Raw genomic sequence first — 23982 nt, 5'->3', positions numbered from 1 at the left:
GGTTTTTCTGCCGAAACGTTTTTAATATATGAGGAAAGTGTTGTTGATTTCCTTGTCATTTTTGAGTGAGTAGAAGAGATGGGAATGATTTGAGCTTTAAATCCAAAATAGGATCTTGCCTAAAAAGAAACAATATTAAAGCAAAGTCCCAATCAGATTGGGTGAAATAGTCTGATGGTTTCTTATTTATTGGTGAAACTAGTTCATTAAAAAAAGGAAAATTAGCCAAACTGACAGGATAAAGGGGTTGTTGACTTGGAGTGAGAAGGGAACAATAGGAATTATTTGAGTTTTCAAGCTCAAATAGGATCTGGTGAAAAGAGGAGGAATGGGTAAACAAAGATAAGTTAGAATTTATGGCCACAAAGAGCACTTTTATCCTATAACGCTCAACCTTTGAAAGTGCAAGACTAGTAAAAGGTTTTTTCCCATACCGGGAGTCGAACCCGGGCCACCTGGGTGAAAACCAGGAATCCTAACCGCTAGACCATATGGGAGCAGTTATTAAGTATAATGAGTCATGGACTAAGAAAAAGTGGGAATAAAGAAAATGTATATATATTTTTTCATTTTGCCGCTTTGAGCTTGTCTACAAACATCTGGTGGTTGCCTCGTTAGCGCAGTAGGAAGCGTGTCAGTCTCATAATCTGAAGGTCGTGAGTTTGATCCTCACACGAGGCACTGTTCAGTGAGTTTTTGTCTTCCTCCATTCATGCAGGAAATCGGGTTTTTCTGCCGAAACGTTTTTAATATATGAGGAAAGTGTTGTTGATTTCCTTGTCATTTTTGAGTGAGTAGAAGAGATGGGAATGATTTGAGCTTTAAATCCAAAATAGGATCTTGCCTAAAAAGAAACAATATTAAAGCAAAGTCCCAATCAGATTGGGTGAAATAGTCTGATGGTTTCTTATTTATTGGCGAAACTAGTTCATTAAAAAAAGGAAAATTAGCCAAACTGACAGGATAAAGGGGTTGTTGACTTGGAGTGAGAAGGGAACAATAGGAATTATTTGAGTTTTCAAGCTCAAATAGGATCTGGTGAAAAGAGGAGGAATGGGTAAACAAAGATAAGTTAGAATTTATGGCCACAAAGAGCACTTTTATCCTATAACGCTCAACCTTTGAAAGTGCAAGACTAGTAAAAGGTTTTTTCCCATACCGGGAGTCGAACCCGGGCCACCTGGGTGAAAACCAGGAATTCTAATCGCTAGACCATATGGGAGCAGTTATTAAGTATAATGAGTCATGGACTAAGAAAAAGTGGGAATAAAGAAAATGTATATATATTTTTTCATTTTGCCGCTTTGAGCTTGTCTACAAACATCTGGTGGTTGCCTCGTTAGCGCAGTAGGAAGCGTGTCAGTCTCATAATCTGAAGGTTGTGAGTTCGATCCTCACACGAGGCACTGTTCAGTGAGTTTTTGTCTTCCTCCATTCATGCAGGAAATCGGGTTTTTCTGCCGAAACGTTTTTAATATATGAGGAAAGTGTTGTTGATTTCCTTGTCATTTTTGAGTGAGTAGAAGAGATGGGAATGATTTGAGCTTTAAATCCAAAATAGGATCTTGCCTAAAAAGAAACAATATTAAAGCAAAGTCCCAATCAGATTGGGTGAAATAGTCTGATGGTTTCTTATTTATTGGCGAAACTAGTTCATTAAAAAAAGGAAAATTAGCCAAACTGACAGGATAAAGGGGTTGTTGACTTGGAGTGAGAAGGGAACAATAGGAATTATTTGAGTTTTCAAGCTCAAATAGGATCTGGTGAAAAGAGGAGGAATGGGTAAACAAAGATAAGTTAGAATTTATGGCCACAAAGAGCACTTTTATCCTATAACGCTCAACCTTTGAAAGTGCAAGACTAGTAAAAGGTTTTTTCCCATACCGGGAGTCGAACCCGGGCCACCTGGGTGAAAACCAGGAATCCTAACCGCTAGACCATATGGGAGCAGTTATTAAGTATAATGAGTCATGGACTAAGAAAAAGTGGGAATAAAGAAAATGTATATATATTTTTTCATTTTGCCGCTTTGAGCTTGTCTACAAACATCTGGTGGTTGCCTCGTTAGCGCAGTAGGAAGCGTGTCAGTCTCATAATCTGAAGGTCGTGAGTTCGATCCTCACACGAGGCACTGTTCAGTGAGTTTTTGTCTTCCTCCATTCATGCAGGAAATCGGGTTTTTCTGCCGAAACGTTTTTAATATATGAGGAAAGTGTTGTTGATTTCCTTGTCATTTTTGAGTGAGTAGAAGAGATGGGAATGATTTGAGCTTTAAATCCAAAATAGGATCTTGCCTAAAAAGAAACAATATTAAAGCAAAGTCCCAATCAGATTGGGTGAAATAGTCTGATGGTTTCTTATTTATTGGCGAAACTAGTTAATTAAAAAATGAAAATTAGCCAAACTGACAGGATAAAGGGGTTGTTGACTTGGAGTGAGAAGGGAACAATAGGAATTATTTGAGTTTTCAAGCTCAAATAGGATCTGGTGAAAAGAGGAGGAATGGGTAAACAAAGATAAGTTAGAATTTATGGCCACAAAGAGCACTTTTATCCTATAACGCTCAACCTTTGAAAGTGCAAGACTAGTAAAAGGTTTTTTCCCATACCGGGAGTCGAACCCGGGCCACCTGGGTGAAAACCAGGAATTCTAATCGCTAGACCATATGGGAGCAGTTATTAAGTATAATGAGTCATGGACTAAGAAAAAGTGGGAATTAAGAAAATGTATATATATTTTTTCATTTTGCCGCTTTGAGCTTGTCTACAAACATCTGGTGGTTGCCTCGTTAGCGCAGTAGGAAGCGTGTCAGTCTCATAATCTGAAGGTCGTGAGTTCGATCCTCACACGAGGCACTGTTCAGTGAGTTTTTGTCTTCCTCCATTCATGCAGGAAATCGGGTTTTTCTGCCGAAACGTTTTTAATATATGAGGAAAGTGTTGTTGATTTCCTTGTCATTTTTGAGTGAGTAGAAGAGATGGGAATGATTTGAGCTTTAAATCCAAAATAGGATCTTGCCTAAAAAGAAACAATATTAAAGCAAAGTCCCAATCAGATTGGGTGAAATAGTCTGATGGTTTCTTATTTATTGGCGAAACTAGTTCATTAAAAAAAGGAAAATTAGCCAAACTGACAGGATAAAGGGGTTGTTGACTTGGAGTGAGAAGGGAACAATAGGAATTATTTGAGTTTTCAAGCTCAAATAGGATCTGGTGAAAAGAGGAGGAATGGGTAAACAAAGATAAGTTAGAATTTATGGCCACAAAGAGCACTTTTATCCTATAACGCTCAACCTTTGAAAGTGCAAGACTAGTAAAAGGTTTTTTCCCATACCGGGAGTCGAACCCGGGCCACCTGGGTGAAAACCAGGAATCCTAACCGCTAGACCACATGGGAGCAGTTATTAAGTATAATGAGTCATGGACTAAGAAATGTGGGAATAAAGAAAATGTATATATATTTTTTCATTTTGCCGCTTTGAGCTTGTCTACAAACATCTGGTGGTTGCCTCGTTAGCGCAGTAGGAAGCGTGTCAGTCTCATAATCTGAAGGTCGTGAGTTCGATCCTCACACGAGGCACTGTTCAGTGAGTTTTTGTCTTCCTCCATTCATGCAGGAAATCGGGTTTTTCTGCCGAAACGTTTTTAATATATGAGGAAAGTGTTGTTGATTTCCTTGTCATTTTTGAGTGAGTAGAAGAGATGGGAATGATTTGAGCTTTAAATCCAAAATAGGATCTTGCCTAAAAAGAAACAATATTAAAGCAAAGTCCCAATCAGATTGGGTGAAATAGTCTGATGGTTTCTTATTTATTGGCGGAACTAGTTCATTAAAAAAAGGAAAATTAGCCAAACTGACAGGATAAAGGGGTTGTTGACTTGGAGTGAGAAGGGAAAAATAGGAATTATTTGAGTTTTCAAGCTCAAATAGGATCTGGTGAAAAGAGGAGGAATGGGTAAACAAAGATAAGTTAGAATTTATGGCCACAAAGAGCACTTTTATCCTATAACGCTCAACCTTTGAAAGTGCAAGACTAGTAAAAGGTTTTTTCCCATACTGGGAGTCGAACCCGGGCCACCTGGGTGAAAACCAGGAATTCTAATCGCTAGACCATATGGGAGCAGTTATTAAGTATAATGAGTCATGGACTAAGAAAAAGTGCGAATAAAGAAAATGTATATATATTTTTTCATTTTGCCGCTTTGAGCTTGTCTACAAACATCTGGTGGTTGCCTCGTTAGCGCAGTAGGAAGCGTGTCAGTCTCATAATCTGAAGGTTGTGAGTTCGATCCTCACACGAGGCACTGTTCAGTGAGTTTTTGTCTTCCTCCATTCATGCAGGAAATCGGGTTTTTCTGCCGAAACGTTTTTAATATATGAGGAAAGTGTTGTTGATTTCCTTGTCATTTTTGAGTGAGTAGAAGAGATGGGAATGATTTGAGCTTTAAATCCAAAATAGGATCTTGCCTAAAAAGAAACAATATTAAAGCAAAGTCCCAATCAGATTGGGTGAAATAGTCTGATGGTTTCTTATTTATTGGCGGAACTAGTTCATTAAAAAAAGGAAAATTAGCCAAACTGACAGGATAAAGGGGTTGTTGACTTGGAGTGAGAAGGGAACAATAGGAATTATTTGAGTTTTCAAGCTCAAATAGGATCTGGTGAAAAGAGGAGGAATGGGTAAACAAAGATAAGTTAGAATTTATGGCCACAAAGAGCACTTTTATCCTATAACGCTCAACCTTTGAAAGTGCAAGACTAGTAAAAGGTTTTTTCCCATACCGGGAGTCGAACCCGGGCCACCTGGGTGAAAACCAGGAATCCTAACCGCTAGACCATGTGGGAGCAGTTATTAAGTATAATGAGTCATGGACTAAGAAATGTGGGAATAAAGAAAATGTATATATATTTTTTCATTTTGCCGCTTTGAGCTTGTCTACAAACATCTGGTGGTTGCCTCGTTAGCGCAGTAGGAAGCGTGTCAGTCTCATAATCTGAAGGTCGTGAGTTCGATCCTCACACGAGGCACTGTTCAGTGAGTTTTTGTCTTCCTCCATTCATGCAGGAAATCGGGTTTTTCTGCCGAAACGTTTTTAATATATGAGGAAAGTGTTGTTGATTTCCTTGTCATTTTTGAGTGAGTAGAAGAGATGGGAATGATTTGAGCTTTAAATCCAAAATAGGATCTTGCCTAAAAAGAAACAATATTAAAGCAAAGTCCCAATCAGATTGGGTGAAATAGTCTGATGGTTTCTTATTTATTGGCGGAACTAGTTCATTAAAAAAAGGAAAATTAGCCAAACTGACAGGATAAAGGGGTTGTTGACTTGGAGTGAGAAGGGAAAAATAGGAATTATTTGAGTTTTCAAGCTCAAATAGGATCTGGTGAAAAGAGGAGGAATGGGTAAACAAAGATAAGTTAGAATTTATGGCCACAAAGAGCACTTTTATCCTATAACGCTCAACCTTTGAAAGTTAAAAGGTTTTGAAAGTTAAAAGGTTTTTTCCCATACCGGGAGTCGAACCTGGGCCACCTGGGTGAAAACCAGGAATCCTAACCGCTAGACCATATGGGAGCAGTTATTAAGTATAATGAGTCATGGACTAAGAAATGTGGGAATAAAGAAAATGTATATATATTTTTTCATTTTGCCGCTTTGAGCTTGTCTACAAACATCTGGTGGTTGCCTCGTTAGCGCACTAGGAAGCGTGTCAGTCTCATAATCTGAAGGTCGTGAGTTCGATCCTCACACGAGGCACTGTTCAGTGAGTTTTTGTCTTCCTCCATTCATGCAGGAAATCGGGTTTTTCTGCCGAAACGTTTTTAATATATGAGGAAAGTGTTGTTGATTTCCTTGTCATTTTTGAGTGAGTAGAAGAGATGGGAATGATTTGAGCTTTAAATCCAAAATAGGATCTTGCCTAAAAAGAAACAATATTAAAGCAAAGTCCCAATCAGATTGGGTGAAATAGTCTGATGGTTTCTTATTTATTGGTGAAACTAGTTCATTAAAAAAAGGAAAATTAGCCAAACTGACAGGATAAAGGGGTTGTTGACTTGGAGTGAGAAGGGAACAATAGGAATTATTTGAGTTTTCAAGCTCAAATAGGATCTGGTGAAAAGAGGAGGAATGGGTAAACAAAGATAAGTTAGAATTTATGGCCACAAAGAGCACTTTTATCCTATAACGCTCAACCTTTGAAAGTGCAAGACTAGTAAAAGGTTTTTTCCCATACCGGGAGTCGAACCCGGGCCACCTGGGTGAAAACCAGGAATCCTAACCGCTAGACCATATGGGAGCAGTTATTAAGTATAATGAGTCATGGACTAAGAAAAAGTGGGAATAAAGAAAATGTATATATATTTTTTCATTTTGCCGCTTTGAGCTTGTCTACAAACATCTGGTGGTTGCCTCGTTAGCGCAGTAGGAAGCGTGTCAGTCTCATAATCTGAAGGTCGTGAGTTTGATCCTCACACGAGGCACTGTTCAGTGAGTTTTTGTCTTCCTCCATTCATGCAGGAAATCGGGTTTTTCTGCCGAAACGTTTTTAATATATGAGGAAAGTGTTGTTGATTTCCTTGTCATTTTTGAGTGAGTAGAAGAGATGGGAATGATTTGAGCTTTAAATCCAAAATAGGATCTTGCCTAAAAAGAAACAATATTAAAGCAAAGTCCCAATCAGATTGGGTGAAATAGTCTGATGGTTTCTTATTTATTGGCGAAACTAGTTCATTAAAAAAAGGAAAATTAGCCAAACTGACAGGATAAAGGGGTTGTTGACTTGGAGTGAGAAGGGAACAATAGGAATTATTTGAGTTTTCAAGCTCAAATAGGATCTGGTGAAAAGAGGAGGAATGGGTAAACAAAGATAAGTTAGAATTTATGGCCACAAAGAGCACTTTTATCCTATAACGCTCAACCTTTGAAAGTGCAAGACTAGTAAAAGGTTTTTTCCCATACCGGGAGTCGAACCCGGGCCACCTGGGTGAAAACCAGGAATTCTAATCGCTAGACCATATGGGAGCAGTTATTAAGTATAATGAGTCATGGACTAAGAAAAAGTGCGAATAAAGAAAATGTATATATATTTTTTCATTTTGCCGCTTTGAGCTTGTCTACAAACATCTGGTGGTTGCCTCGTTAGCGCAGTAGGAAGCGTGTCAGTCTCATAATCTGAAGGTTGTGAGTTCGATCCTCACACGAGGCACTGTTCAGTGAGTTTTTGTCTTCCTCCATTCATGCAGGAAATCGGGTTTTTCTGCCGAAACGTTTTTAATATATGAGGAAAGTGTTGTTGATTTCCTTGTCATTTTTGAGTGAGTAGAAGAGATGGGAATGATTTGAGCTTTAAATCCAAAATAGGATCTTGCCTAAAAAGAAACAATATTAAAGCAAAGTCCCAATCAGATTGGGTGAAATAGTCTGATGGTTTCTTATTTATTGGCGGAACTAGTTCATTAAAAAAAGGAAAATTAGCCAAACTGACAGGATAAAGGGGTTGTTGACTTGGAGTGAGAAGGGAACAATAGGAATTATTTGAGTTTTCAAGCTCAAATAGGATCTGGTGAAAAGAGGAGGAATGGGTAAACAAAGATAAGTTAGAATTTATGGCCACAAAGAGCACTTTTATCCTATAACGCTCAACCTTTGAAAGTGCAAGACTAGTAAAAGGTTTTTTCCCATACCGGGAGTCGAACCCGGGCCACCTGGGTGAAAACCAGGAATCCTAACCGCTAGACCATGTGGGAGCAGTTATTAAGTATAATGAGTCATGGACTAAGAAATGTGGGAATAAAGAAAATGTATATATATTTTTTCATTTTGCCGCTTTGAGCTTGTCTACAAACATCTGGTGGTTGCCTCGTTAGCGCAGTAGGAAGCGTGTCAGTCTCATAATCTGAAGGTCGTGAGTTCGATCCTCACACGAGGCACTGTTCAGTGAGTTTTTGTCTTCCTCCATTCATGCAGGAAATCGGGTTTTTCTGCCGAAACGTTTTTAATATATGAGGAAAGTGTTGTTGATTTCCTTGTCATTTTTGAGTGAGTAGAAGAGATGGGAATGATTTGAGCTTTAAATCCAAAATAGGATCTTGCCTAAAAAGAAACAATATTAAAGCAAAGTCCCAATCAGATTGGGTGAAATAGTCTGATGGTTTCTTATTTATTGGCGGAACTAGTTCATTAAAAAAAGGAAAATTAGCCAAACTGACAGGATAAAGGGGTTGTTGACTTGGAGTGAGAAGGGAAAAATAGGAATTATTTGAGTTTTCAAGCTCAAATAGGATCTGGTGAAAAGAGGAGGAATGGGTAAACAAAGATAAGTTAGAATTTATGGCCACAAAGAGCACTTTTATCCTATAACGCTCAACCTTTGAAAGTTAAAAGGTTTTGAAAGTTAAAAGGTTTTTTCCCATACCGGGAGTCGAACCTGGGCCACCTGGGTGAAAACCAGGAATCCTAACCGCTAGACCATATGGGAGCAGTTATTAAGTATAATGAGTCATGGACTAAGAAATGTGGGAATAAAGAAAATGTATATATATTTTTTCATTTTGCCGCTTTGAGCTTGTCTACAAACATCTGGTGGTTGCCTCGTTAGCGCACTAGGAAGCGTGTCAGTCTCATAATCTGAAGGTCGTGAGTTCGATCCTCACACGAGGCACTGTTCAGTGAGTTTTTGTCTTCCTCCATTCATGCAGGAAATCGGGTTTTTCTGCCGAAACGTTTTTAATATATGAGGAAAGTGTTGTTGATTTCCTTGTCATTTTTGAGTGAGTAGAAGAGATGGGAATGATTTGAGCTTTAAATCCAAAATAGGATCTTGCCTAAAAAGAAACAATATTAAAGCAAAGTCCCAATCAGATTGGGTGAAATAGTCTGATGGTTTCTTATTTATTGGTGAAACTAGTTCATTAAAAAAAGGAAAATTAGCCAAACTGACAGGATAAAGGGGTTGTTGACTTGGAGTGAGAAGGGAACAATAGGAATTATTTGAGTTTTCAAGCTCAAATAGGATCTGGTGAAAAGAGGAGGAATGGGTAAACAAAGATAAGTTAGAATTTATGGCCACAAAGAGCACTTTTATCCTATAACGCTCAACCTTTGAAAGTGCAAGACTAGTAAAAGGTTTTTTCCCATACCGGGAGTCGAACCCGGGCCACCTGGGTGAAAACCAGGAATCCTAACCGCTAGACCATATGGGAGCAGTTATTAAGTATAATGAGTCATGGACTAAGAAAAAGTGGGAATAAAGAAAATGTATATATATTTTTTCATTTTGCCGCTTTGAGCTTGTCTACAAACATCTGGTGGTTGCCTCGTTAGCGCAGTAGGAAGCGTGTCAGTCTCATAATCTGAAGGTCGTGAGTTTGATCCTCACACGAGGCACTGTTCAGTGAGTTTTTGTCTTCCTCCATTCATGCAGGAAATCGGGTTTTTCTGCCGAAACGTTTTTAATATATGAGGAAAGTGTTGTTGATTTCCTTGTCATTTTTGAGTGAGTAGAAGAGATGGGAATGATTTGAGCTTTAAATCCAAAATAGGATCTTGCCTAAAAAGAAACAATATTAAAGCAAAGTCCCAATCAGATTGGGTGAAATAGTCTGATGGTTTCTTATTTATTGGCGAAACTAGTTCATTAAAAAAAGGAAAATTAGCCAAACTGACAGGATAAAGGGGTTGTTGACTTGGAGTGAGAAGGGAACAATAGGAATTATTTGAGTTTTCAAGCTCAAATAGGATCTGGTGAAAAGAGGAGGAATGGGTAAACAAAGATAAGTTAGAATTTATGGCCACAAAGAGCACTTTTATCCTATAACGCTCAACCTTTGAAAGTGCAAGACTAGTAAAAGGTTTTTTCCCATACCGGGAGTCGAACCCGGGCCACCTGGGTGAAAACCAGGAATCCTAACCGCTAGACCATATGGGAGCAGTTATTAAGTATAATGAGTCATGGACTAAGAAAAAGTGGGAATAAAGAAAATGTATATATATTTTTTCATTTTGCCGCTTTGAGCTTGTCTACAAACATCTGGTGGTTGCCTCGTTAGCGCAGTAGGAAGCGTGTCAGTCTCATAATCTGAAGGTCGTGAGTTCGATCCTCACACGAGGCACTGTTCAGTGAGTTTTTGTCTTCCTCCATTCATGCAGGAAATCGGGTTTTTCTGCCGAAACGTTTTTAATATATGAGGAAAGTGTTGTTGATTTCCTTGTCATTTTTGAGTGAGTAGAAGAGATGGGAATGATTTGAGCTTTAAATCCAAAATAGGATCTTGCCTAAAAAGAAACAATATTAAAGCAAAGTCCCAATCAGATTGGGTGAAATAGTCTGATGGTTTCTTATTTATTGGCGAAACTAGTTCATTAAAAAAAGGAAAATTAGCCAAACTGACAGGATAAAGGGGTTGTTGACTTGGAGTGAGAAGGGAACAATAGGAATTATTTGAGTTTTCAAGCTCAAATAGGATCTGGTGAAAAGAGGAGGAATGGGTAAACAAAGATAAGTTAGAATTTATGGCCACAAAGAGCACTTTTATCCTATAACGCTCAACCTTTGAAAGTGCAAGACTAGTAAAAGGTTTTTTCCCATACCGGGAGTCGAACCCGGGCCACCTGGGTGAAAACCAGGAATCCTAACCGCTAGACCATATGGGAGCAGTTATTAAGTATAATGAGTCATGGACTAAGAAATGTGGGAATAAAGAAAATGTATATATATTTTTTCATTTTGCCGCTTTGAGCTTGTCTACAAACATCTGGTGGTTGCCTCGTTAGCGCAGTAGGAAGCGTGTCAGTCTCATAATCTGAAGGTCGTGAGTTCGATCCTCACACGAGGCACTGTTCAGTGAGTTTTTGTCTTCCTCCATTCATGCAGGAAATCGGGTTTTTCTGCCGAAACGTTTTTAATATATGAGGAAAGTGTTGTTGATTTCCTTGTCATTTTTGAGTGAGTAGAAGAGATGGGAATGATTTGAGCTTTAAATCCAAAATAGGATCTTGCCTAAAAAGAAACAATATTAAAGCAAAGTCCCAATCAGATTGGGTGAAATAGTCTGATGGTTTCTTATTTATTGGCGGAACTAGTTCATTAAAAAAAGGAAAATTAGCCAAACTGACAGGATAAAGGGGTTGTTGACTTGGAGTGAGAAGGGAAAAATAGGAATTATTTGAGTTTTCAAGCTCAAATAGGATCTGGTGAAAAGAGGAGGAATGGGTAAACAAAGATAAGTTAGAATTTATGGCCACAAAGAGCACTTTTATCCTATAACGCTCAACCTTTGAAAGTGCAAGACTAGTAAAAGGTTTTTTCCCATACCGGGAGTCGAACCCGGGCCACCTGGGTGAAAACCAGGAATTCTAATCGCTAGACCATATGGGAGCAGTTATTAAGTATAATGAGTCATGGACTAAGAAAAAGTGGGAATTAAGAAAATGTATATATATTTTTTCATTTTGCCGCTTTGAGCTTGTCTACAAACATCTGGTGGTTGCCTCGTTAGCGCAGTAGGAAGCGTGTCAGTCTCATAATCTGAAGGTCGTGAGTTCGATCCTCACACGAGGCACTGTTCAGTGAGTTTTTGTCTTCCTCCATTCATGCAGGAAATCGGGTTTTTCTGCCGAAACGTTTTTAATATATGAGGAAAGTGTTGTTGATTTCCTTGTCATTTTTGAGTGAGTAGAAGAGATGGGAATGATTTGAGCTTTAAATCCAAAATAGGATCTTGCCTAAAAAGAAACAATATTAAAGCAAAGTCCCAATCAGATTGGGTGAAATAGTCTGATGGTTTCTTATTTATTGGCGAAACTAGTTCATTAAAAAAAGGAAAATTAGCCAAACTGACAGGATAAAGGGGTTGTTGACTTGGAGTGAGAAGGGAACAATAGGAATTATTTGAGTTTTCAAGCTCAAATAGGATCTGGTGAAAAGAGGAGGAATGGGTAAACAAAGATAAGTTAGAATTTATGGCCACAAAGAGCACTTTTATCCTATAACGCTCAACCTTTGAAAGTGCAAGACTAGTAAAAGGTTTTTTCCCATACCGGGAGTCGAACCCGGGCCACCTGGGTGAAAACCAGGAATCCTAACCGCTAGACCACATGGGAGCAGTTATTAAGTATAATGAGTCATGGACTAAGAAATGTGGGAATAAAGAAAATGTATATATATTTTTTCATTTTGCCGCTTTGAGCTTGTCTACAAACATCTGGTGGTTGCCTCGTTAGCGCAGTAGGAAGCGTGTCAGTCTCATAATCTGAAGGTTGTGAGTTCGATCCTCACACGAGGCACTGTTCAGTGAGTTTTTGTCTTCCTCCATTCATGCAGGAAATCGGGTTTTTCTGCCGAAACGTTTTTAATATATGAGGAAAGTGTTGTTGATTTCCTTGTCATTTTTGAGTGAGTAGAAGAGATGGGAATGATTTGAGCTTTAAATCCAAAATAGGATCTTGCCTAAAAAGAAACAATATTAAAGCAAAGTCCCAATCAGATTGGGTGAAATAGTCTGATGGTTTCTTATTTATTGGCGGAACTAGTTCATTAAAAAAAGGAAAATTAGCCAAACTGACAGGATAAAGGGGTTGTTGACTTGGAGTGAGAAGGGAACAATAGGAATTATTTGAGTTTTCAAGCTCAAATAGGATCTGGTGAAAAGAGGAGGAATGGGTAAACAAAGATAAGTTAGAATTTATGGCCACAAAGAGCACTTTTATCCTATAACGCTCAACCTTTGAAAGTGCAAGACTAGTAAAAGGTTTTTTCCCATACCGGGAGTCGAACCCGGGCCACCTGGGTGAAAACCAGGAATCCTAACCGCTAGACCATGTGGGAGCAGTTATTAAGTATAATGAGTCATGGACTAAGAAATGTGGGAATAAAGAAAATGTATATATATTTTTTCATTTTGCCGCTTTGAGCTTGTCTACAAACATCTGGTGGTTGCCTCGTTAGCGCAGTAGGAAGCGTGTCAGTCTCATAATCTGAAGGTCGTGAGTTCGATCCTCACACGAGGCACTGTTCAGTGAGTTTTTGTCTTCCTCCATTCATGCAGGAAATCGGGTTTTTCTGCCGAAACGTTTTTAATATATGAGGAAAGTGTTGTTGATTTCCTTGTCATTTTTGAGTGAGTAGAAGAGATGGGAATGATTTGAGCTTTAAATCCAAAATAGGATCTTGCCTAAAAAGAAACAATATTAAAGCAAAGTCCCAATCAGATTGGGTGAAATAGTCTGATGGTTTCTTATTTATTGGCGGAACTAGTTCATTAAAAAAAGGAAAATTAGCCAAACTGACAGGATAAAGGGGTTGTTGACTTGGAGTGAGAAGGGAAAAATAGGAATTATTTGAGTTTTCAAGCTCAAATAGGATCTGGTGAAAAGAGGAGGAATGGGTAAACAAAGATAAGTTAGAATTTATGGCCACAAAGAGCACTTTTATCCTATAACGCTCAACCTTTGAAAGTTAAAAGGTTTTGAAAGTTAAAAGGTTTTTTCCCATACCGGGAGTCGAACCCGGGCCACCTGGGTGAAAACCAGGAATCCTAACCGCTAGACCATATGGGAGCAGTTATTAAGTATAATGAGTCATGGACTAAGAAATGTGGGAATAAAGAAAATGTATATATATTTTTTCATTTTGCCGCTTTGAGCTTGTCTACAAACATCTGGTGGTTGCCTCGTTAGCGCACTAGGAAGCGTGTCAGTCTCATAATCTGAAGGTCGTGAGTTCGATCCTCACACGAGGCACTGTTCAGTGAGTTTTTGTCTTCCTCCATTCATGCAGGAAATCGGGTTTTTCTGCCGAAACGTTTTTAATATATGAGGAAAGTGTTGTTGATTTCCTTGTCATTTTTGAGTGAGTAGAAGAGATGGGAATGATTTGAGCTTTAAATCCAAAATAGGATCTTGCCTAAAAAGAAACAATATTAAAGCAAAGTCCCAATCAGATTGGGTGAAATAGTCTGATGGTTTCTTATTTATTGGCGGAACTAGTTCATTAAAAAAAGGAAAATTAGCCAAACTGACAGGATAAAGGGGTTGTTGACTTGGAGTGAGAAGGGAAAAATAGGAATTATTTGAGTTTTCAAGCTCAAATAGGATCTGGTGAAAAGAGGAGGAATGGGTAAACAAAGATAAGTTAGAATTTATGGCCACAAAGAGCACTTTTATCCTATAACGCTCAACCTTTGAAAGTGCAAGACTAGTAAAAGGTTTTTTCCCATACCGGGAGTCGAACCCGGGCCACCTGGGTGAAAACCAGGAATTCTAATCGCTAGACCATATGGGAGCAGTTATTAAGTATAATGAGTCATGGACTAAGAAAAAGTGCGAATAAAGAAAAAGCGCAGTAGGAAGCGTGTCAGTCTCATAATCTGAAGGTCGTGAGTTCGATCCTCACACGAGGCACTGTTCAGTGAGTTTTTGTCTTCCTCCATTCATGCAGGAAATCGGGTTTTTCTGCCGAAACGTTTTTAATATATGAGGAAAGTGTTGTTGATTTCCTTGTCATTTTTGAGTGAGTAGAAGAGATGGGAATGATTTGAGCTTTAAATCCAAAATAGGATCTTGCCTAAAAAGAAACAATATTAAAGCAAAGTCCCAATCAGATTGGGTGAAATAGTCTGATGGTTTCTTATTTATTGGCGGAACTAGTTCATTAAAAAAAGGAAAATTAGCCAAACTGACAGGATAAAGGGGTTGTTGACTTGGAGTGAGAAGGGAACAATAGGAATTATTTGAGTTTTCAAGCTCAAATAGGATCTGGTGAAAAGAGGAGGAATGGGTAAACAAAGATAAGTTAGAATTTATGGCCACAAAGAGCACTTTTATCCTATAACGCTCAACCTTTGAAAGTGCAAGACTAGTAAAAGGTTTTTTCCCATACCTGACAGGATAAAGGGGTTGTTGACTTGGAGTGAGAAGGGAAAAATAGGAATTATTTGAGTTTTCAAGCTCAAATAGGATCTGGTGAAAAGAGGAGGAATGGGTAAACAAAGATAAGTTAGAATTTATGGCCACAAAGAGCACTTTTATCCTATAACGCTCAACCTTTGAAAGTGCAAGACTAGTAAAAGGTTTTTTCCCATACCGGGAGTCGAACCCGGGCCACCTGGGTGAAAACCAGGAATTCTAATCGCTAGACCATATGGGAGCAGTTATTAAGTATAATGAGTCATGGACTAAGAAAAAGTGCGAATAAAGAAAATGTATATATATTTTTTCATTTTGCCGCTTTGAGCTTGTCTACAAACATCTGGTGGTTGCCTCGTTAGCGCAGTAGGAAGCGTGTCAGTCTCATAATCTGAAGGTTGTGAGTTCGATCCTCACACGAGGCACTGTTCAGTGAGTTTTTGTCTTCCTCCAATCATGCAGGAAATCGGGTTTTTCTGCCGAAACGTTTTTAATATATGAGGAAAGTGTTGTTGATTTCCTTGTCATTTTTGAGTGAGTAGAAGAGATGGGAATGATTTGAGCTTTAAATCCAAAATAGGATCTTGCCTAAAAAGAAACAATATTAAAGCAAAGTCCCAATCAGATTGGGTGAAATAGTCTGATGGTTTCTTATTTATTGGCGGAACTAGTTCATTAAAAAAAGGAAAATTAGCCAAACTGACAGGATAAAGGGGTTGTTGACTTGGAGTGAGAAGGGAACAATAGGAATTATTTGAGTTTTCAAGCTCAAATAGGATCTGGTGAAAAGAGGAGGAATGGGTAAACAAAGATAAGTTAGAATTTATGGTCACAAAGAGCACTTTTATCCTATAACGCTCAACCTTTGAAAGTGCAAGACTAGTAAAAGGTTTTTTCCCATACTGGGAGTCGAACCCGGGCCACCTGGGTGAAAACCAGGAATCCTAACCGCTAGACCATATGGGAGCAGTTATTAAGTATAATGAGTCATGGACTAAGAAAAAGTGGGAATAAAGAAAATGTATATATATTTTTTCATTTTGCCGCTTTGAGCTTGTCTACAAACATCTGGTGGTTGCCTCGTTAGCGCAGTAGGAAGCGTGTCAGTCTCATAATCTGAAGGTCGTGAGTTCGATCCTCACACGAGGCACTGTTCAGTGAGTTTTTGTCTTCCTCCATTCATGCAGGAAATCGGGTTTTTCAGCCGAAACGTTTTTAATATATGAGGAAAGTGTTGTTGATTTCCTTGTCATTTTTGAGTGAGTAGAAGAGATGGGAATGATTTGAGCTTTAAATCCAAAATAGGATCTTGCCTAAAAAGAAACAATATTAAAGCAAAGTCCCAATCAGATTGGGTGAAATAGTCTGATGGTTTCTTATTTATTGGCGGAACTAGTTCATTAAAAAAAGGAAAATTAGCCAAACTGACAGGATAAAGGGGTTGTTGACTTGGAGTGAGAAGGGAAAAATAGGAATTATTTGAGTTTTCAAGCTCAAATAGGATCTGGTGAAAAGAGGAGGAATGGGTAAACAAAGATAAGTTAGAATTTATGGCCACAAAGAGCACTTTTATCCTATAACGCTCAACCTTTGAAAGTGCAAGACTAGTAAAAGGTTTTTTCCCATACCGGGAGTCGAACCCGGGCCACCTGGGTGAAAACCAGGAATTCTAATCGCTAGACCATATGGGAGCAGTTATTAAGTATAATGAGTCATGGACTAAGAAAAAGTGCGAATAAAGAAAATGTATATATATTTTTTCATTTTGCCGCTTTGAGCTTGTCTACAAACATCTGGTGGTTGCCTCGTTAGCGCAGTAGGAAGCGTGTCAGTCTCATAATCTGAAGGTTGTGAGTTTGATCCTCACACGAGGCACTGTTCAGTGAGTTTTTGTCTTCCTCCATTCATGCAGGAAATCGGGTTTTTCTGCCGAAACGTTTTTAATATATGAGGAAAGTGTTGTTGATTTCCTTGTCATTTTTGAGTGAGTAGAAGAGATGGGAATGATTTGAGCTTTAAATCCAAAATAGGATCTTGCCTAAAAAGAAACAATATTAAAGCAAAGTCCCAATCAGATTGGGTGAAATAGTCTGATGGTTTCTTATTTATTGGCGAAACTAGTTCATTAAAAAAAGGAAAATTAGCCAAACTGACAGGATAAAGGGGTTGTTGACTTGGAGTGAGAAGGGAACAATAGGAATTATTTGAGTTTTCAAGCTCAAATAGGATCTGGTGAAAAGAGGAGGAATGGGTAAACAAAGATAAGTTAGAATTTATGGCCACAAAGAGCACTTTTATCCTATAACGCTCAACCTTTGAAAGTGCAAGACTAGTAAAAGGTTTTTTCCCATACCGGGAGTCGAACCCGGGCCACCTGGGTGAAAACCAGGAATCCTAACCGCTAGACCATATGGGAGCAGTTATTAAGTATAATGAGTCATGGACTAAGAAATGTGGGAATAAAGAAAATGTATATATATTTTTTCATTTTGCCGCTTTGAGCTTGTCTACAAACATCTGGTGGTTGCCTCGTTAGCGCAGTAGGAAGCGTGTCAGTCTCATAATCTGAAGGTCGTGAGTTCGATCCTCACACGAGGCACTGTTCAGTGAGTTTTTGTCTTCCTCCATTCATGCAGGAAATCGGGTTTTTCTGCCGAAACGTTTTTAATATATGAGGAAAGTGTTGTTGATTTCCTTGTCATTTTTGAGTGAGTAGAAGAGATGGGAATGATTTGAGCTTTAAATCCAAAATAGGATCTTGCCTAAAAAGAAACAATATTAAAGCAAAGTCCCAATCAGATTGGGTGAAATAGTCTGATGGTTTCTTATTTATTGGCGAAACTAGTTCATTAAAAAAAGGAAAATTAGCCAAACTGACAGGATAAAGGGGTTGTTGACTTGGAGTGAGAAGGGAACAATAGGAATTATTTGAGTTTTCAAGCTCAAATAGGATCTGGTGAAAAGAGGAGGAATGGGTAAACAAAGATAAGTTAGAATTTATGGCCACAAAGAGCACTTTTATCCTATAACGCTCAACCTTTGAAAGTGCAAGACTAGTAAAAGGTTTTTTCCCATACCGGGAGTCGAACCCGGGCCACCTGGGTGAAAACCAGGAATCCTAACCGCTAGACCATATGGGAGCAGTTATTAAGTATAATGAGTCATGGACTAAGAAAAAGTGGGAATAAAGAAAATGTATATATATTTTTTCATTTTGCCGCTTTGAGCTTGTCTACAAACATCTGGTGGTTGCCTCGTTAGCGCAATAGGAAGCGTGTCAGTCTCATAATCTGAAGGTCGTGAGTTCGATCCTCACACGAGGCACTGTTCAGTGAGTTTTTGTCTTCCTCCATTCATGCAGGAAATCGGGTTTTTCTGCCGAAACGTTTTTAATATATGAGGAAAGTGTTGTTGATTTCCTTGTCATTTTTGAGTGAGTAGAAGAGATGGGAATGATTTGAGCTTTAAATCCAAAATAGGATCTTGCCTAAAAAGAAACAATATTAAAGCAAAGTCCCAATCAGATTGGGTGAAATAGTCTGATGGTTTCTTATTTATTGGCGAAACTAGTTCATTAAAAAAAGGAAAATTAGCCAAACTGACAGGATAAAGGGGTTGTTGACTTGGAGTGAGAAGGGAACAATAGGAATTATTTGAGTTTTCAAGCTCAAATAGGATCTGGTGAAAAGAGGAGGAATGGGTAAACAAAGATAAGTTAGAATTTATGGCCACAAAGAGCACTTTTATCCTATAACGCTCAACCTTTGAAAGTGCAAGACTAGTAAAAGGTTTTTTCCCATACCGGGAGTCGAACCCGGGCCACCTGGGTGAAAACCAGGAATCCTAACCGCTAGACCATATGGGAGCAGTTATTAAGTATAATGAGTCATGGACTAAGAAAAAGTGGGAATAAAGAAAATGTATATATATTTTTTCATTTTGCCGCTTTGAGCTTGTCTACAAACATCTGGTGGTTGCCTCGTTAGCGCAATAGGAAGCGTGTCAGTCTCATAATCTGAAGGTCGTGAGTTCGATCCTCACACGAGGCACTGTTCAGTGAGTTTTTGTCTTCCTCCATTCATGCAGGAAATCGGGTTTTTCTGCCGAAACGTTTTTAATATATGAGGAAAGTGTTGTTGATTTCCTTGTCATTTTTGAGTGAGTAGAAGAGATGGGAATGATTTGAGCTTTAAATCCAAAATAGGATCTTGCCTAAAAAGAAACAATATTAAAGCAAAGTCCCAATCAGATTGGGTGAAATAGTCTGATGGTTTCTTATTTATTGGCGAAACTAGTTCATTAAAAAAAGGAAAATTAGCCAAACTGACAGGATAAAGGGGTTGTTGACTTGGAGTGAGAAGGGAACAATAGGAATTATTTGAGTTTTCAAGCTCAAATAGGATCTGGTGAAAAGAGGAGGAATGGGTAAACAAAGATAAGTTAGAATTTATGGCCACAAAGAGCACTTTTATCCTATAACGCTCAACCCTTGAAAGTGCAAGACTAGTAAAAGGTTTTTTCCCATACCGGGAGTCGAACCCGGGCCACCTGGGTGAAAACCAGGAATCCTAACCGCTAGACCATATGGGAGCAATTATTAAGTATAATGAGTCATGGACTAAGAAAAAGTGGGAATAAAGAAAATGTATATATATTTTTTCATTTTGCCGCTTTGAGCTTGTCTACAAACATCTGGTGGTTGCCTCGTTAGCGCAGTAGGAAGCATGTCAGTCTCATAATCTGAAGGTCGTGAGTTCGATCCTCACACGAGGCACTGTTCAGTGAGTTTTTGTCTTCCTCCATTCATGCAGGAAATCGGGTTTTTCTGCAGAAACGTTTTTAATATATGAGGAAAGTGTTGTTGATTTCCTTGTCATTTTTGAGTGAGTAGAAGAGATGGGAATGATTTGAGCTTTAAATCCAAAATAGGATCTTGCCTAAAAAGAAACAATATTAAAGCAAAGTCCCAATCAGATTGGGTGAAATAGTCTGATGGTTTCTTATTTATTGGCGAAACTAGTTCATTAAAAAAAGGAAAATTAGCCAAACTGACAGGATAAAGGGGTTGTTGACTTGGAGTGAGAAGGGAACAATAGGAATTATTTGAGTTTTCAAGCTCAAATAGGATCTGGTGAAAAGAGGAGGAATGGGTAAACAAAGATAAGTTAGAATTTATGGCCACAAAGAGCACTTTTATCCTATAACGCTCAACCTTTGAAAGTGCAAGACTAGTAAAAGGTTTTTTCCCATACCGGGAGTCGAACCCGGGCCACCTGGGTGAAAACCAGGAATCCTAACCGCTAGACCATATGGGAGCAGTTATTAAGTATAATGAGTCATGGACTAAGAAAAAGTGGGAATAAAGAAAATGTATATATATTTTTTTATTTTGCCGCTTTGAGCTTGTCTACAAACATCTGGTGGTTGCCTCGTTAGCGCAGTAGGAAGCGTGTCAGTCTCATAATCTGAAGGTCGTGAGTTCGATCCTCACACGAGGCACTGTTCAGTGAGTTTTTGTCTTCCTCCATTCATGCAGGAAATCGGGTTTTTCTGCCGAAACGTTTTTAATATATGAGGAAAGTGTTGTTGATTTCCTTGTCATTTTTGAGTGAGTAGAAGAGATGGGAATGATTTGAGCTTTAAATCCAAAATAGGATCTTGCCTAAAAAGAAACAATATTAAAGCAAAGTCCCAATCAGATTGGGTGAAATAGTCTGATGGTTTCTTATTTATTGGCGAAACTAGTTCATTAAAAAAAGGAAAATTAGCCAAACTGACAGGATAAAGGGGTTGTTGACTTGGAGTGAGAAGGGAACAATAGGAATTATTTGAGTTTTCAAGCTCAAATAGGATCTGGTGAAAAGAGGAGGAATGGGTAAACAAAGATAAGTTAGAATTTATGGCCACAAAGAGCACTTTTATCCTATAACGCTCAACCTTTGAAAGTGCAAGACTAGTAAAAGGTTTTTTCCCATACCGGGAGTCGAACCCGGGCCACCTGGGTGAAAACCAGGAATCCTAACCGCTAGACCATATGGGAGCAGTTATTAAGTATAATGAGTCATGGACTAAGAAAAAGTGGGAATAAAGAAAATGTATATATATTTTTTCATTTTGCCGCTTTGAGCTTGTCTACAAACATCTGGTGGTTGCCTCGTTAGCGCACTAGGAAGCGTGTCAGTCTCATAATCTGAAGGTCGTGAGTTCGATCCTCACACGAGGCACTGTTCAGTGAGTTTTTGTCTTCCTCCATTCATGCAGGAAATCGGGTTTTTCTGCCGAAACGTTTTTAATATATGAGGAAAGTGTTGTTGATTTCCTTGTCATTTTTGAGTGAGTAGAAGAGATGGGAATGATTTGAGCTTTAAATCCAAAATAGGATCTTGCCTAAAAAGAAACAATATTAAAGCAAAGTCCCAATCAGATTGGGTGAAATAGTCTGATGGTTTCTTATTTATTGGCGGAACTAGTTCATTAAAAAAAGGAAAATTAGCCAAACTGACAGGATAAAGGGGTTGTTGACTTGGAGTGAGAAGGGAAAAATAGGAATTATTTGAGTTTTCAAGCTCAAATAGGATCTGGTGAAAAGAGGAGGAATGGGTAAACAAAGATAAGTTAGAATTTATGGCCACAAAGAGCACTTTTATCCTATAACGCTCAACCTTTGAAAGTGCAAGACTAGTAAAAGGTTTTTTCCCATACCGGGAGTCGAACCCGGGCCACCTGGGTGAAAACCAGGAATTCTAATCGCTAGACCATATGGGAGCAGTTATTAAGTATAATGAGTCATGGACTAAGAAAAAGTGCGAATAAAGAAAAAGCGCAGTAGGAAGCGTGTCAGTCTCATAATCTGAAGGTCGTGAGTTCGATCCTCACACGAGGCACTGTTCAGTGAGTTTTTGTCTTCCTCCATTCATGCAGGAAATCGGGTTTTTCTGCCGAAACGTTTTTAATATATGAGGAAAGTGTTGTTGATTTCCTTGTCATTTTTGAGTGAGTAGAAGAGATGGGAATGATTTGAGCTTTAAATCCAAAATAGGATCTTGCCTAAAAAGAAACAATATTAAAGCAAAGTCCCAATCAGATTGGGTGAAATAGTCTGATGGTTTCTTATTTATTGGCGGAACTAGTTCATTAAAAAAAGGAAAATTAGCCAAACTGACAGGATAAAGGGGTTGTTGACTTGGAGTGAGAAGGGAACAATAGGAATTATTTGAGTTTTCAAGCTCAAATAGGATCTGGTGAAAAGAGGAGGAATGGGTAAACAAAGATAAGTTAGAATTTATGGCCACAAAGAGCACTTTTATCCTATAACGCTCAACCTTTGAAAGTGCAAGACTAGTAAAAGGTTTTTTCCCATACCTGACAGGATAAAGGGGTTGTTGACTTGGAGTGAGAAGGGAAAAATAGGAATTATTTGAGTTTTCAAGCTCAAATAGGATCTGGTGAAAAGAGGAGGAATGGGTAAACAAAGATAAGTTAGAATTTATGGCCACAAAGAGCACTTTTATCCTATAACGCTCAACCTTTGAAAGTGCAAGACTAGTAAAAGGTTTTTTCCCATACTGGGAGTCGAACCCGGGCCACCTGGGTGAAAACCAGGAATTCTAATCGCTAGACCATATGGGAGCAGTTATTAAGTATAATGAGTCATGGACTAAGAAAAAGTGCGAATAAAGAAAATGTATATATATTTTTTCATTTTGCCGCTTTGAGCTTGTCTACAAACATCTGGTGGTTGCCTCGTTAGCGCAGTAGGAAGCGTGTCAGTCTCATAATCTGAAGGTTGTGAGTTCGATCCTCACACGAGGCACTGTTCAGTGAGTTTTTGTCTTCCTCCAATCATGCAGGAAATCGGGTTTTTCTGCCGAAACGTTTTTAATATATGAGGAAAGTGTTGTTGATTTCCTTGTCATTTTTGAGTGAGTAGAAGAGATGGGAATGATTTGAGCTTTAAATCCAAAATAGGATCTTGCCTAAAAAGAAACAATATTAAAGCAAAGTCCCAATCAGATTGGGTGAAATAGTCTGATGGTTTCTTATTTATTGGTGGAACTAGTTCATTAAAAAAAGGAAAATTAGCCAAACTGACAGGATAAAGGGGTTGTTGACTTGGAGTGAGAAGGGAACAATAGGAATTATTTGAGTTTTCAAGCTCAAATAGGATCTGGTGAAAAGAGGAGGAATGGGTAAACAAAGATAAGTTAGAATTTATGGCCACAAAGAGCACTTTTATCCTATAACGCTCAACCTTTGAAAGTGCAAGACTAGTAAAAGGTTTTTTCCCATACTGGGAGTCGAACCCGGGCCACCTGGGTGAAAACCAGGAATCCTAACCGCTAGACCATATGGGAGCAGTTATTAAGTATAATGAGTCATGGACTAAGAAAAAGTGGGAATAAAGAAAATGTATATATATTTTTTCATTTTGCCGCTTTGAGCTTGTCTACAAACATCTGGTGGTTGCCTCGTTAGCGCAGTAGGAAGCGTGTCAGTCTCATAATCTGAAGGTCGTGAGTTCGATCCTCACACGAGGCACTGTTCAGTGAGTTTTTGTCTTCCTCCATTCATGCAGGAAATCGGGTTTTTCTGCCGAAACGTTTTTAATATATGAGGAAAGTGTTGTTGATTTCCTTGTCATTTTTGAGTGAGTAGAAGAGATGGGAATGATTTGAGCTTTAAATCCAAAATAGGATCTTGCCTAAAAAGAAACAATATTAAAGCAAAGTCCCAATCAGATTGGGTGAAATAGTCTGATGGTTTCTTATTTATTGGCGGAACTAGTTCATTAAAAAAAGGAAAATTAGCCAAACTGACAGGATAAAGGGGTTGTTGACTTGGAGTGAGAAGGGAAAAATAGGAATTATTTGAGTTTTCAAGCTCAAATAGGATCTGGTGAAAAGAGGAGGAATGGGTAAACAAAGATAAGTTAGAATTTATGGCCACAAAGAGCACTTTTATCCTATAACGCTCAACCTTTGAAAGTGCAAGACTAGTAAAAGGTTTTTTCCCATACCGGGAGTCGAACCCGGGCCACCTGGGTGAAAACCAGGAATTCTAATCGCTAGACCATATG

General features: G+C 38.5%; 43 non-coding genes across 43 annotated transcripts; 21 read left to right on the top strand and 22 right to left on the bottom strand.

Annotated features, from left to right (window-relative positions):
• Positions 1–425: 425 nt before the first annotated feature.
• TRNAE-UUC (transfer RNA glutamic acid (anticodon UUC)) lies at positions 426–497 on the bottom strand. The gene has a single exon. It is a non-coding gene; the product is annotated as a tRNA-Glu (tRNA).
• An 836-nt stretch (positions 498–1333) lies between these two features.
• TRNAM-CAU (transfer RNA methionine (anticodon CAU)) lies at positions 1334–1406 on the top strand. The gene has a single exon. It is a non-coding gene; the product is annotated as a tRNA-Met (tRNA).
• Positions 1407–1875: 469 nt separating this feature from the next.
• Positions 1876–1947, bottom strand: TRNAE-UUC (transfer RNA glutamic acid (anticodon UUC)). Its single transcript has one exon. It is a non-coding gene; the product is annotated as a tRNA-Glu (tRNA).
• Positions 1948–2058: 111 nt separating this feature from the next.
• TRNAM-CAU (transfer RNA methionine (anticodon CAU)) lies at positions 2059–2131 on the top strand. The gene has a single exon. It is a non-coding gene; the product is annotated as a tRNA-Met (tRNA).
• Positions 2132–2782: 651 nt separating this feature from the next.
• Positions 2783–2855, top strand: TRNAM-CAU (transfer RNA methionine (anticodon CAU)). The gene has a single exon. It is a non-coding gene; the product is annotated as a tRNA-Met (tRNA).
• Positions 2856–3324: 469 nt separating this feature from the next.
• TRNAE-UUC (transfer RNA glutamic acid (anticodon UUC)) lies at positions 3325–3396 on the bottom strand. Its single transcript has one exon. It is a non-coding gene; the product is annotated as a tRNA-Glu (tRNA).
• Positions 3397–3506: 110 nt separating this feature from the next.
• On the top strand, positions 3507–3579 carry TRNAM-CAU (transfer RNA methionine (anticodon CAU)). The gene has a single exon. It is a non-coding gene; the product is annotated as a tRNA-Met (tRNA).
• Positions 3580–4231: 652 nt separating this feature from the next.
• Positions 4232–4304, top strand: TRNAM-CAU (transfer RNA methionine (anticodon CAU)). Its single transcript has one exon. It is a non-coding gene; the product is annotated as a tRNA-Met (tRNA).
• Positions 4305–4773: 469 nt separating this feature from the next.
• On the bottom strand, positions 4774–4845 carry TRNAE-UUC (transfer RNA glutamic acid (anticodon UUC)). Its single transcript has one exon. It is a non-coding gene; the product is annotated as a tRNA-Glu (tRNA).
• Positions 4846–4955: 110 nt separating this feature from the next.
• On the top strand, positions 4956–5028 carry TRNAM-CAU (transfer RNA methionine (anticodon CAU)). Its single transcript has one exon. It is a non-coding gene; the product is annotated as a tRNA-Met (tRNA).
• A 476-nt stretch (positions 5029–5504) lies between these two features.
• TRNAE-UUC (transfer RNA glutamic acid (anticodon UUC)) lies at positions 5505–5576 on the bottom strand. Its single transcript has one exon. It is a non-coding gene; the product is annotated as a tRNA-Glu (tRNA).
• Positions 5577–6228: 652 nt separating this feature from the next.
• TRNAE-UUC (transfer RNA glutamic acid (anticodon UUC)) lies at positions 6229–6300 on the bottom strand. Its single transcript has one exon. It is a non-coding gene; the product is annotated as a tRNA-Glu (tRNA).
• Positions 6301–7136: 836 nt separating this feature from the next.
• TRNAM-CAU (transfer RNA methionine (anticodon CAU)) lies at positions 7137–7209 on the top strand. The gene has a single exon. It is a non-coding gene; the product is annotated as a tRNA-Met (tRNA).
• Positions 7210–7678: 469 nt separating this feature from the next.
• TRNAE-UUC (transfer RNA glutamic acid (anticodon UUC)) lies at positions 7679–7750 on the bottom strand. Its single transcript has one exon. It is a non-coding gene; the product is annotated as a tRNA-Glu (tRNA).
• Positions 7751–7860: 110 nt separating this feature from the next.
• TRNAM-CAU (transfer RNA methionine (anticodon CAU)) lies at positions 7861–7933 on the top strand. The gene has a single exon. It is a non-coding gene; the product is annotated as a tRNA-Met (tRNA).
• Positions 7934–8409: 476 nt separating this feature from the next.
• On the bottom strand, positions 8410–8481 carry TRNAE-UUC (transfer RNA glutamic acid (anticodon UUC)). Its single transcript has one exon. It is a non-coding gene; the product is annotated as a tRNA-Glu (tRNA).
• A 652-nt stretch (positions 8482–9133) lies between these two features.
• Positions 9134–9205, bottom strand: TRNAE-UUC (transfer RNA glutamic acid (anticodon UUC)). Its single transcript has one exon. It is a non-coding gene; the product is annotated as a tRNA-Glu (tRNA).
• A 653-nt stretch (positions 9206–9858) lies between these two features.
• TRNAE-UUC (transfer RNA glutamic acid (anticodon UUC)) lies at positions 9859–9930 on the bottom strand. The gene has a single exon. It is a non-coding gene; the product is annotated as a tRNA-Glu (tRNA).
• Positions 9931–10041: 111 nt separating this feature from the next.
• TRNAM-CAU (transfer RNA methionine (anticodon CAU)) lies at positions 10042–10114 on the top strand. Its single transcript has one exon. It is a non-coding gene; the product is annotated as a tRNA-Met (tRNA).
• A 469-nt stretch (positions 10115–10583) lies between these two features.
• On the bottom strand, positions 10584–10655 carry TRNAE-UUC (transfer RNA glutamic acid (anticodon UUC)). The gene has a single exon. It is a non-coding gene; the product is annotated as a tRNA-Glu (tRNA).
• A 110-nt stretch (positions 10656–10765) lies between these two features.
• On the top strand, positions 10766–10838 carry TRNAM-CAU (transfer RNA methionine (anticodon CAU)). The gene has a single exon. It is a non-coding gene; the product is annotated as a tRNA-Met (tRNA).
• A 652-nt stretch (positions 10839–11490) lies between these two features.
• On the top strand, positions 11491–11563 carry TRNAM-CAU (transfer RNA methionine (anticodon CAU)). The gene has a single exon. It is a non-coding gene; the product is annotated as a tRNA-Met (tRNA).
• Positions 11564–12032: 469 nt separating this feature from the next.
• TRNAE-UUC (transfer RNA glutamic acid (anticodon UUC)) lies at positions 12033–12104 on the bottom strand. Its single transcript has one exon. It is a non-coding gene; the product is annotated as a tRNA-Glu (tRNA).
• A 110-nt stretch (positions 12105–12214) lies between these two features.
• On the top strand, positions 12215–12287 carry TRNAM-CAU (transfer RNA methionine (anticodon CAU)). The gene has a single exon. It is a non-coding gene; the product is annotated as a tRNA-Met (tRNA).
• A 469-nt stretch (positions 12288–12756) lies between these two features.
• Positions 12757–12828, bottom strand: TRNAE-UUC (transfer RNA glutamic acid (anticodon UUC)). Its single transcript has one exon. It is a non-coding gene; the product is annotated as a tRNA-Glu (tRNA).
• A 110-nt stretch (positions 12829–12938) lies between these two features.
• TRNAM-CAU (transfer RNA methionine (anticodon CAU)) lies at positions 12939–13011 on the top strand. The gene has a single exon. It is a non-coding gene; the product is annotated as a tRNA-Met (tRNA).
• A 476-nt stretch (positions 13012–13487) lies between these two features.
• Positions 13488–13559, bottom strand: TRNAE-UUC (transfer RNA glutamic acid (anticodon UUC)). The gene has a single exon. It is a non-coding gene; the product is annotated as a tRNA-Glu (tRNA).
• A 1699-nt stretch (positions 13560–15258) lies between these two features.
• On the top strand, positions 15259–15331 carry TRNAM-CAU (transfer RNA methionine (anticodon CAU)). Its single transcript has one exon. It is a non-coding gene; the product is annotated as a tRNA-Met (tRNA).
• Positions 15332–15800: 469 nt separating this feature from the next.
• On the bottom strand, positions 15801–15872 carry TRNAE-UUC (transfer RNA glutamic acid (anticodon UUC)). The gene has a single exon. It is a non-coding gene; the product is annotated as a tRNA-Glu (tRNA).
• Positions 15873–15983: 111 nt separating this feature from the next.
• On the top strand, positions 15984–16056 carry TRNAM-CAU (transfer RNA methionine (anticodon CAU)). The gene has a single exon. It is a non-coding gene; the product is annotated as a tRNA-Met (tRNA).
• Positions 16057–17250: 1194 nt separating this feature from the next.
• On the bottom strand, positions 17251–17322 carry TRNAE-UUC (transfer RNA glutamic acid (anticodon UUC)). The gene has a single exon. It is a non-coding gene; the product is annotated as a tRNA-Glu (tRNA).
• A 110-nt stretch (positions 17323–17432) lies between these two features.
• On the top strand, positions 17433–17505 carry TRNAM-CAU (transfer RNA methionine (anticodon CAU)). The gene has a single exon. It is a non-coding gene; the product is annotated as a tRNA-Met (tRNA).
• Positions 17506–17974: 469 nt separating this feature from the next.
• TRNAE-UUC (transfer RNA glutamic acid (anticodon UUC)) lies at positions 17975–18046 on the bottom strand. The gene has a single exon. It is a non-coding gene; the product is annotated as a tRNA-Glu (tRNA).
• Positions 18047–18157: 111 nt separating this feature from the next.
• TRNAM-CAU (transfer RNA methionine (anticodon CAU)) lies at positions 18158–18230 on the top strand. The gene has a single exon. It is a non-coding gene; the product is annotated as a tRNA-Met (tRNA).
• Positions 18231–18699: 469 nt separating this feature from the next.
• TRNAE-UUC (transfer RNA glutamic acid (anticodon UUC)) lies at positions 18700–18771 on the bottom strand. The gene has a single exon. It is a non-coding gene; the product is annotated as a tRNA-Glu (tRNA).
• Positions 18772–18882: 111 nt separating this feature from the next.
• On the top strand, positions 18883–18955 carry TRNAM-CAU (transfer RNA methionine (anticodon CAU)). Its single transcript has one exon. It is a non-coding gene; the product is annotated as a tRNA-Met (tRNA).
• A 469-nt stretch (positions 18956–19424) lies between these two features.
• Positions 19425–19496, bottom strand: TRNAE-UUC (transfer RNA glutamic acid (anticodon UUC)). Its single transcript has one exon. It is a non-coding gene; the product is annotated as a tRNA-Glu (tRNA).
• A 653-nt stretch (positions 19497–20149) lies between these two features.
• Positions 20150–20221, bottom strand: TRNAE-UUC (transfer RNA glutamic acid (anticodon UUC)). The gene has a single exon. It is a non-coding gene; the product is annotated as a tRNA-Glu (tRNA).
• Positions 20222–20332: 111 nt separating this feature from the next.
• On the top strand, positions 20333–20405 carry TRNAM-CAU (transfer RNA methionine (anticodon CAU)). Its single transcript has one exon. It is a non-coding gene; the product is annotated as a tRNA-Met (tRNA).
• Positions 20406–20874: 469 nt separating this feature from the next.
• On the bottom strand, positions 20875–20946 carry TRNAE-UUC (transfer RNA glutamic acid (anticodon UUC)). The gene has a single exon. It is a non-coding gene; the product is annotated as a tRNA-Glu (tRNA).
• A 1700-nt stretch (positions 20947–22646) lies between these two features.
• On the top strand, positions 22647–22719 carry TRNAM-CAU (transfer RNA methionine (anticodon CAU)). The gene has a single exon. It is a non-coding gene; the product is annotated as a tRNA-Met (tRNA).
• A 469-nt stretch (positions 22720–23188) lies between these two features.
• On the bottom strand, positions 23189–23260 carry TRNAE-UUC (transfer RNA glutamic acid (anticodon UUC)). Its single transcript has one exon. It is a non-coding gene; the product is annotated as a tRNA-Glu (tRNA).
• A 111-nt stretch (positions 23261–23371) lies between these two features.
• TRNAM-CAU (transfer RNA methionine (anticodon CAU)) lies at positions 23372–23444 on the top strand. The gene has a single exon. It is a non-coding gene; the product is annotated as a tRNA-Met (tRNA).
• The last annotated feature ends 538 nt before the right edge of the window (positions 23445–23982 follow it).

Source organism: Rhinoderma darwinii, chromosome 3, assembly GCF_050947455.1.
Source record: "Rhinoderma darwinii isolate aRhiDar2 chromosome 3, aRhiDar2.hap1, whole genome shotgun sequence".
Classification (NCBI taxonomy): Eukaryota; Metazoa; Chordata; class Amphibia; order Anura; family Rhinodermatidae; genus Rhinoderma; species Rhinoderma darwinii.
Note: the sequence above shows the minus strand (reverse complement) of the source record. Positions and strands in the feature narration are given on the sequence as shown.